Below are 10,700 nucleotides of genomic sequence, written 5' to 3' on the forward strand. Positions count from 1 at the left end.
ATAGTCTTGTCTTTTCCAGAGTGCCACATAGCTGGAATTAAAGAGCACGTAACCTTTTCAGCACATTCCTCTTTCATTTAGGAACATGTCTTTTCATGACTTGATAGGTCATTCATTCTTATGGTTGACTAATATTCCACTGTATGGATGTACCACACTATTTATCCATTCAGTTACTGAAGGATAACTTGATTGCTTCCAAGTTTGGGCAAGTATGAATATGGCTGCTATACTAATGTATATTATTATTATCTTGTTTATCCTTTCATCAGCTGATGAATATTTGGATAGTTTCCACCCCTTTTGGCTACTGTAAATAGTGCTACTATAAACACTTCTGTACATGTTTTTGTTTGAACACATTTTCAATTTTGGGTATTTATCTAGGAGTGGAATTGCTGGGTCATATGGTAATGCTATGTTTAACTGTTTTGAGAAACTGCCAGACTGTTTTTCAAAGTGGCTGCACCATTTCACATTCCCACCAGCAGTGTCTGAGGATTCTGATTTCTCTACCATCCTCAGCGACACTTGTTTTTATCTGACTTTTTGATTCTAGCTATCCTAGTGGGTGTGAAGTGGTATCTCACTGTAAATTAGTTTTGCATTTCCCTGATGACTGATGATTAGAGCATCTTTTCATGTGCTTTCTGGCCATTTGTATATTTTTCTTGGAGAAATTTCTATTCACATCCTTTGTTATCTTTAAGTTGGGTCTTTTGTCTTTTAGTAGTGAGTTGTGAGAGTTCTTCATATATTCTGGATACAAGTCCCTTAATCAGATATATGATTTGCAAATATTTTCACTCACCCATGCACTCTGACATAGTGCTTACCTCTCTCTCCTTGACCCCTACCCCCAGAAAATCTAGAAACAAAGAGCGTAAGTTTTTATTTGTTTTTTAAAACTCCCCTAGCTCTTTCAAAATAATTGAAAGCAGAGACTCAAACAGCTATTTCTATATCAGTGCTCAGAGCAACCTTTCATGAAGTAGCTGAAAGGCAGTCACACAAAAGGTAAATTACTGGAGAGAGATCTGACTTTGGAGTCAGCCTGCCTGGCTTTGATTCCTGGCTTTGCAGTGTGACCTTAGGCAGGTCACCCCTCTCGCTGGGCGCCAGCTGGCTCACCTATACAGTGAGGCGGAAGGGCCTTGGCTCAACAAGAGAATGAACTGACCAACGCCTAGCATCAGGGCAGTGTGGCAAAAAGAGCTCTTGACTTGAAAAGACTCAGAAGAAGGTTTCCTCTCAGCCCAACCCTGCTTTCAGTACAACTTCGGGCAGCTTTGTCTCTCTAGAGTTCAGTTTCCCCATATATAAAGCCAGGACAATAACATCTGCCCCTGTTACACACGTTGAGGTTGTTAAGAAAGAGTTCTCAAAAAGGAACAGCGTTATACAAAACAGAGATTAGAAAATAAAGTAATACTTGGCAGAATGATGAACTGTTAACCCAGGGTGCTGTTGTTAATTAAAAATGATCCTGCATAATATGCAGCTATTAACATGGATAATTATGCACGCTATGTAGAAACAAGGAACACCATTTATGAGAGGCAGAGTGCTTACACAGTTATACGGACAGGAGGATCAGAACTATGCCCAATTATGCATAATGTAGACAAAGACCAGAAGGGATCACAGAAAAGATGTAAGCAATTATTGTGCACAGGCCTGGGGAGAATTACAGGCAATTGAAACACATTCTTGGAAAGTCATCGTCATGTTTTCACAACATGTTTTCACAGTAAGAATATAATTTTAAAACATAGGTGTGGCTGGGGGTCATCTGGGAACAGCTTGCATCTGAATTCAGGCCCTCACACCCCCTGGCATTGTTCTATCCTGGAGATTCAAGCCCTGCCCTGTCTACCCTGCTCCCTGGCCTTACCTGCCCTTCCCCACCCACACCCTCAATGAGAGTTGCACCACAGTCTGCTCCTGGAGCTGCTGCTGCAGAAATTCCTCACCCCCCCCCCCATCTCCAACCCTCCATTCCCAGCTCACAGGGTCACTGGGAGGATGAAATGAGATGCTAGAGGTGAAGAATTGGACTGCGCCAGACACAAGTGGGCATCCCCACTGCCCCTTAACTCCACGAGACCTGTGTGTCCAGCGCTGCAGGGGAGGAGGGCCCCGCACCAGGGAATACGCAGCCAATGGCCACCGAGGTGGCGGCCTGCCCGTTTCAGCCACTAGCTGCCTTTGAGAAATCTCAAACTTACTCATCACGTACTTACACACCTTCAAAATGACAACATGGGGGCATAACTGTGCTTTTCAATTTTTTTTTTCTTTTTAGTCAGAGTCTTCCATTCCAATCCCCAGAGCAATCACCTCTCACCTGTTGAGCTGTTTCTTCAAATGTTATCTGCACATCCTTATGCAAACACTGCTGCCCTCTATTTCATGTTTTAACAACATATTCATTGACTTTCTACCATTGCCAAAGGGTTTACCTCACTCACATCCCTCCTCCCTCTCCTTTTGTCTCATTTTCCCAACACCATTATATCACTGTCTTGGCTACAGTGGTCACTTTAGGAAACACACTACACCCGCCTAGTTCACCCACCCTTAGCTCTGATGATGCTCCCCCTTCACGCTTCCCAAGAAGCGGCTGCTAACCCTGCAGCCTCCCCTCCTCCCTTCTCCTTCCTCTTCTCCCTGTTTCCATCCTACATACTTTTACATTGTCTCCATCCCTAGCATTCCCATTGTAACTGCAATGAAGCCTTCCATGCTTTGCTTAAAGACTGTAAAACTAATAAACAGGGGCTTCCCTGGTGGTCCAGTGGCTAAGACTCCACACTCCCAATGCAGGTGGCCCAGGTTTGATCCCTGGTCAGGGAACTAGACCCCACATGCTGCGACCAAAGATCTCGCATGCCACAACTAAAAAGATTCTGCGGGTTTCAATGAAGGTTGAAGATCCTCAGTGCTGCACTAGGACTTGGTGCAGACAAATATGTAAAAATAAATATTTTTTAAAATTAAAAAAAACTAATAAACAATGTTTACATGACTGAGATTTATATACGTATGTATATGGCTCTTTGCCTGGCCAGTGACATTCCTGCTTATGTTTACTTTCTTGCAATACTTTTCTTTGATCAGGAGTTTCAAATAGCTTTTCTTTTCTAGCATTAGTTGGCCTCATCATCTTCTCAATTTCTCCCTAACTTTCCTTCCCAGTAGGCATTCTGTGGAGATTCCCCTTCCCTGAGGATCTACCTTCTCGAGCCCTCTGTGTTCCTGCGCTTCGGTCTGGACAGTAATCATCCAGAAACTTCCTTTCACTGGCTTCTTGGGCTCAACCCACACTTCCGGAGATGTGGGTTACAGTCTTGAGTCTCTTCCCTAATTTTGCCAGAGCATACCAGTAAGCAACATCCTATGCAGAGGTGTATGGTGGGATATAAAACATAGAATAATTTTATGTTTTGAAATTATTTAGTTTGCCTTTGGATGATTGATGATCTGGCTGAGTATTGACTCATAGGTTGTAAATCTAATTCCCTTAAAACTTTGAAGGCACCGCTCTATTGGTATATAGATTTTCCTTTTGAAATCCATGATTCATTTTCATTGAGTCACTTCACAGGGACCTAGCCATCAGTTGAAGCTTTTAGGCTGCTGTCCTTGTTTTGGCCAACTTCTTGCTCAGTGATGTTCCCTGTTTCAGGTGTGAGCCTGCTTCACTCACTGTTCTGAGGCCTTGTGTCCTTCGGCTCTGAGACATTTTCCTGTTATTTCTTTGACAATTTCCTCCCCTCTGTGTTTTCCTCTTCTTTTTAAAAAAATTTTTCTTGGAGTACAGTTGCTTTATAACCTTGTGTCAGTTTCTGCTGTATAGTGAAGTGAATCAGTCTGTTCTCTATATCTATGTCTCTTTTTCTGCTTCACAAATAAGTTCATCTGCACAGTTTGTCGCGATTCCACATATAAGCGATACTATACGATACTGCCTTTTTTCAGAAACGCCTAATGCTTGGATCCTGTTTTGATCCCTCCTCCCTACTTCTCATCTGTTGAACTTTTTTCCCCCATATCTTTGTCTTGATGTTTTCAAATCATGCAAGGATATTTAAGCTCGAGAACCATTTGTCTTTTCACTTAGAGTCTTATGTGAAAATGTATTTCTGGTTACGTTGTTTCTATAATAACAGAGTGACAGACATTTCAAACAAGAAATGTTCACTTAAGACTTGAAGTATTATCATAAAACATAAATATGAAACTGCCTTCATTGAGCAAAGCTCTGAAAACTTCATGACAAAATGAGAGTGAGTGCTCTTAGAGGCACAAAATGAAGACCGCGGTAGCGTGGTGAGACAGGACCCAGGTAAGACAAGGAAAACTGTGGTCTTGGCAAGCGCTTCCGGTGCAACCTCAGATCCCCACATTCCTGGGGCACGCTGCCCCCTGCTCCTCACCTCTGCCAAGACGTGGGCAGGGTCAGCCAGTCGGACAGAGCAGCCAAAGGTTCAAATCTCAAGCCTGCGAGGAGACCTTCCCTGGACAAGGCAGCTGGGCTGGGGAGGGCACGGGGTCTCCCCGCCGAGGATGGAAGCCAATCAAGCCGCAAGGCATGGGGCAGCGGGTCCAGGCTGATAGAGAGGGGCCCAGGGTGAGGTTTGGGCGGATGTCAAGGTCAGCTAAGAAACTGACTGAGGCGCCCAACGCCAGCCGGCACCCAAGGTCGTGTAGGTCAGGAGAAGGAGCACTCAGCCATTGAGCAGGCTCTTCCCCAGCTTTAACCTATGACTTGGTTCCGCGGGGCCTTCCCGTAACGAAGAGGCAGCAACAGAACCTTCACACGCAAATCCGCGGCGCGTCTGCCCCGCGGAGCCTGCGCGGGGCTGAGCCGGGCGCTGCAGCGCCGAGGCCCCTTCCGGGCCTGCGGGGGAGCAGACGTGTGAACACAGAGGGCTGGCGACTCCTTCACGGTTCAGCTGCTTCCAAATGAGATGCTTGGCAGGAGCAGAGGCCTGCAACCTGTTGTCCCTCTGCTCATTGTTTATTTGTGGAAAGAATACTTGGGATAATTAGTCATTCATGCAAATGTTTACTTACCCAACAAATGTTTATTGGATTCCAATAATGATAATAATTAGCGCTCATGGAGTGCTTGCTCTGTGTCAGGCATGGTGCTAAGCCCTTTGAACTCCGCTATGTGCCAGATGTTAGGAGGACAGAGATAAAGATGCATAAAGGCCTTCAAGTTGTTGAGAGGCCAGTAATCAACACTGCAACCATTTCATGTAACCTTTACAACAGCATCCTGTGAAGTACTGTTCCAGAGAAGTATAGTATAACAGTTAGAGTTCCTTCTATATCAGAGACCTGGTTTTAAAACCTGTTTATACTACTTTTTTGGGCAATTTACTAAAACTGTTTAAGCCTCAGTTTTCCCCATCTATAAAATGGGTGTGGAATTCATAACAGCTGTGGCTTACAAGCTGTGACAGTTAAAGGCAATAATACATTTAAAGTGCTAACACGTTACTTGTCACATAGTGAGTTAAGTCTAGGGTACTATGGGATTCCAGGAATTAATGTAGCATAATGTTAATTAGGTAGCCCAAAAGCATCATTTATCCACAGGATGAGTAGGAGTTAGACAAAGAAGGAAGTGGAATATTAGTCTAAATGGCTTATTTTATTCTGGTTGGAAGCCTAGCATTTTCTTCCTGCCCCCCATCAGTATTTCTGTGGAGTAACACAGGCACCTTCAGTTCCAATTTCCACCACCATAAATCACTGTGTGTAATTGTAGGAGACCTTGGAAAAGTCCCTTCTTGCCTCTGGGCTTCAGATTCTTCATCTTTACAGAGAAAATGCTATAACAATCCCAATTAGAAGTCTATCCTTTAAGTATGTTCACTACAGCATTACTGATAATAGCAAAAACTTGTAAGAAGTATAAATATATACCAATGGAGAAATAGTTTAATAAACTATGATGCATTCATACATAGAAGACTATATAGTTGCTATACAGATGTAAATTCTTATGAGCTGATATAGAGAAATGTACTCTAGTGAGCTACCATTTACATACAATAAATGTACTAATTTGGGGAAATATGATACAGCTCTATGCATTTTGGCAAATGTATTCATTTGTCATCATCCCACGCATCAAAAACAAATATTTCCATCATTTGAAAAATTTCCCTCATGTCACTTTTCCATCAATTCCTCCTCACCGGTACAGAGGCAACTGCTATCTTGATTTATGACACCATAGATTCATTTTGTCTCTTCTTAAACTTCATATTTTTGGAATTACAGTCTTTCAAATTTTCAACTACATCTCTATTTCAAGAAATAGTAGTTTCCTTGTTGTTGGTGTTGTACATTGAATGTTTGTGTTCCCCCCAAATTCAGATTTTGAAGTTTTAAACCTCAGTGTGGCCATATTTGGAGATGTGGTCTTTAAGGAAATAATTAGGTTAAGTGAGGTCATAAGGGTGGGGCCTTGATCCAGTAGAATTAGTGTCCTTATAAGAAGAAGCACAAGGCAAAGGCCCAGTGAACACACAGCAAGATGTTGGCCACCTTCTAGCCAAGAGAAGAGGTCTCAGAAAACTGTTTGACCAGCACCTTGATCTTGGACTTCCCAGGCTCCAGAACTGTAAGAAATAAATGTCTGTTGTTTAAGTTATCCAGTCTGTGGTTAGGGCAGCCTGGGCAGACTTGCTGAATATTATTCTGCTGTTTGTCTCTATACCACAATTTTTTATTCCCTATAGATGAACATTTGGGTTTTTCCATTTTGGGGCCAATCTGTATAAAGTTGTGTGACCAACCTGAATTTCTGTATTATATGATAAATGTACATTTAACTTTATTATAAAGTGCCAAACAGTTGTTCAAGGTGGTAGTTCCGTTTCATATTCTAACCAGAAATAAATGAGAGTTCCAGTTGCTCCATAATCTTGCCAACACCAGGTGCTTTCATTGGTTTAAACTATATCCATTTAAGTGTGTATAATGGTCTATCTCACTGTGGTTTTAATTTTGTATATCCCTGTTAACAAGTGATCAGGAGCAGCTTTTCTCATGATTATTAGGTATCAAAAACTAGATATCCAGTTTTTTAAATACTTTAAGTCTTTTGTTCTTTTTTATTGCACTTTTGTTTTTAATTTTTAGGAGTTTTACATATTCTGAATATGAGTCGTTTGTCAACTATATGCATTGCAGGTATTTTTTTCTAGTCTGTGGCTGTCTATTCACTTTTTAAATTATGTATGCTGAAGAACAGAAGTTTTTAACTTATATGAAGTACAATTTTTTATGTTTCTTTTATGGCTGGTGCCTTTTTTGTCTTAAGAAATTTTTGCTTACCCCAAGATCATAAATATATTTCCTGTTTCAGAAAGTTTCTCTAGAAGCTTTATAGTATGCCCTGTTTTGTTAAAATTTTCCATAAGTGTACAACATTTTTGGTATTCTTGTAAAAGTTATTTAAAAATTTTTTTCCTGTGAGTTATTGTGAATAGAATTGCAATTGATTTTTTCACATCACCTTTTTATTATGTAAATTATCCCATTAGTTATAGTAGTGGTTTAATAGATTCCTTTGGATTTTCCATGCATTAAATCATATTAATTATCTGCAAGTAGTTTTAGTCTTCAATTTCAATTTTATATATTTTATATATTTTTATTGCCTTATTACTTGGATAAGATCCCTGAAAGTATGTTGAAGAGTTGTGGTAAGAATCCTTGTGTTGTTACGAATCTTAAGGGAGGGTGTTCAGTCTTTCCCCACTAGTATGATGTTAACTATAGATTTTCATGGATAATTTTTATTAGATTGAGGAAGTTTCATGTTATCCCTTGTTTGCTAAGGGTTTTCTCTCTCTTTTTAAAAATTGAGTTAGTTTGGATTTTGTTATATATTTTTCTTCAGTCTATTGAGGTGTTCATATGATTGCTTTCCTCCATTCTATTAATACCGTGAATTGCATTCATTGGTTTCTAAATATTAAACTAGCCTTGCATTCCTGGATAAATGGCATTTAGCCATGATTTTTTTTTTTAAATGAATTGGTGAATTTAATTTGCTAATATTTTGTTTAGGATGTTAAGGTCTATATTCATAAGTGATTTGGGCTTAAAATTTTCTTTTTTGTAATGCCTTTGTCTGATTTTGATATTAGGGTTATGCTGATTTGGAATTGTCCTCCTTCCTTTGTTCTCTGAAAACATTTGTATGAAATTGGCATTTTCTTTTAAAAAGTTTTTAATAAAATCCACTAGTTAAGCTTGGGCCTAGAGTTTTCTTTGTGGGTAAGTTTTAAATGAGCAATTCGATTTCTTTAACAGATATTGGGTAATTCATATTTTTCACTCCTTCTTGAATCAGTCTTAGAAAGTTTTGTTTTTCAAAGAATTTTTCAATTTCTTCTAGGTCACTGAATTTACTACTATAAACTAGAGTCAAAATGAATTGCTCACTTTATTTAAGTATTTATTTATTTTTGTCTGTGTTGGGTCTCGGTTGCAGCATGTGGGACCTCTCATGGAGCATCTTTGATTGCGCTGTGTGGGCTTTTGTTGAGTTGTGATGTGTGGGCTCTGTAGCTGCAGCAAGCAGGCTTAGTGGTCCCTCCATATGTGGGATCTTAGTTCCCAGACCAGGGATCAAACCTGCATCATCTGTGTTGGAGGGTAGATTCTGAACCACCGGACCACGAGGGAAGTCTGGGGTTGTTCACTTTAAAATATTAATGTGACCTTTACCTCGCTAAAAATGAACAAATAAAAATACATCATGGACTTTCTAGTTCCAGCCATGACTCAGTAGCTGTTATCAGCCTTAACTTCCCACTATAAGTAACTATAAAAGCAAACAAAGATATGAAGCAAGTGATTTCAGGCCTCGGGCAAGTGCTTAACTGCTACCCTGAGAGACAAGGGTAGCACAAGAGGCAAACCCCATATTCATCCCAGCTTTCTTCCAAGGAAGGTGTTTCCAAGCTTCAGCTAGGGTAGGTGCAAGCACAGAGGGGCAGTTGCACTGGGTGGAAAAGCAGGGGTTTTGTGGAGGAAACTGACCAGAGTTCAGAGCTGCAAAGGTGGTGGAAACTCAAGGGTATGGAGCAGAGAAAACTATAGAAAGGGATCCCAGAAATCTATAAAGTGGTTCCCTTCAGGGACCCAGACAACTGCTATGCTAAGCTGCCTATCCCCAGGGTGATCATCCGCAAGGTCTGGTCGAAACTAGCTTCTGAGGGCTGAGAGTTAGAGATTTCTGAGACTTCAGAATACTGGAGGACCCAGTATTGGAGTTCTGACTCAGCTAGAGTGGAGATACACAGGGCATTCAATGGAAACCCCAGGAAGACTGTTTTAGGGATAAGGACCATGCTCCTGGAGTAATCAAAATATTGTAGGATTAAGGGAAAGGCCAAAATAGACCCACCTTAACAGAGACTCAAACCAAGCTTCAACAAGGCCAAGGTGACCCATCAAAACTTTAACAGCCCGCTAAAATAAAATTTAACACTCTGTAGCAAAAGACTTGAAAACCCAGTCTCTATGTTACATCAATCATAATACCAAGAATGTAGTGAAAAATTACTACCCATTTTTCTATGCCCATAAATATTCTTGACCTTTGTTCTGGGATATGATTAAGTTACTTAGACCCAGCCTGATTCTTTTAGGTTTGTTCTTAAGCTTCGTCAGGTGGGCCCAAAGCAACGTTTATTCTTAGGCTAATTTTGCCCCACTTTTCTGACACAGAACTTTTCAGAGAACACCAACTGAATATTCTACCTGAATTATGCGAATAGTGCTACTATGAGCATGTGTATACATGCATTTGTTTGAGTATCTCTTTGTAATTTGTTTGACTATATACCAAGAAGTGAAATTGCTAGATCAAACAGTAAATCTAATGTTTAACTTTTTTGAGGAACTGCCAAATTATTTTCCACAGTGGCTGAACCATTTTACATCCCCATTGGCAATGTACAAGTGTTCCAATTTCTCCACATCCTTTCCAACACTTGATATTTTCCACTAAAAAAATTATAGCTGTCCTAGGGGACGTGAAGTGATATCTCGTTGTGATTTTGATTTGCATTTTTCTAATGACCATCGACACTGGGCATCTTTTCGTGTGCTTATTGGATACTTTTTTAGGAAATGTCTGTTCAAATCCTGTGCTCAATTTTAAATTATGATGTATTTTTCAAAAAGTATTTCTTTCTTTCTTTCTTTGGCTGTACTGGGTCTTAGTTGTGACACGCAGGATTTTTGATTTTCGTTGTGGCATGTGGGATCAAGTTCCCTGACCAGCAATCAAACCTGGGCCCTCTGCATTGTGAGTGCAGAGTCTTAGCCACTGGACCACCAGAGAAGTCCCTAAATTATGATGTATTTTAACTGAAAATGATCAATATGGATACCGTGATCCAATTTGGTAAAATAGCACACATTGTATGTATGTGTGTCTGTGTGTGTGTATGCAAACACATACTAGAGAATAGTAACTAGATGCACAAACTTTTTAACACTGCCTGGTTGTTTCCTAGTTTTGCCTCTTACCATTTGTATAACCACAAGCAAGTTACCTTATCTGTGTCTCAGTTTCTCTGTCTCTGAGATGGGGATAATTACCTCTTACTGCTGATGTCAGGATGAAATAAGAATGCTTGTAAAGGGCTTAGAACAAT

General features: G+C 40.4%; 1 non-coding gene across 1 annotated transcript; it reads right to left on the reverse strand.

The window, feature by feature from the left end:
- Positions 1–10,311: 10,311 nt before the first annotated feature.
- TRNAV-CAC (transfer RNA valine (anticodon CAC)) lies at positions 10,312–10,384 on the reverse strand. The gene has a single exon. It is a non-coding gene; the product is annotated as a tRNA-Val (tRNA).
- Between the last annotated feature and the right edge of the window lie 316 nt (positions 10,385–10,700).

Source organism: Dama dama, chromosome 5 (genome assembly GCF_033118175.1).
Source record: "Dama dama isolate Ldn47 chromosome 5, ASM3311817v1, whole genome shotgun sequence".
Taxonomy (NCBI): Eukaryota; Metazoa; Chordata; class Mammalia; order Artiodactyla; family Cervidae; genus Dama; species Dama dama.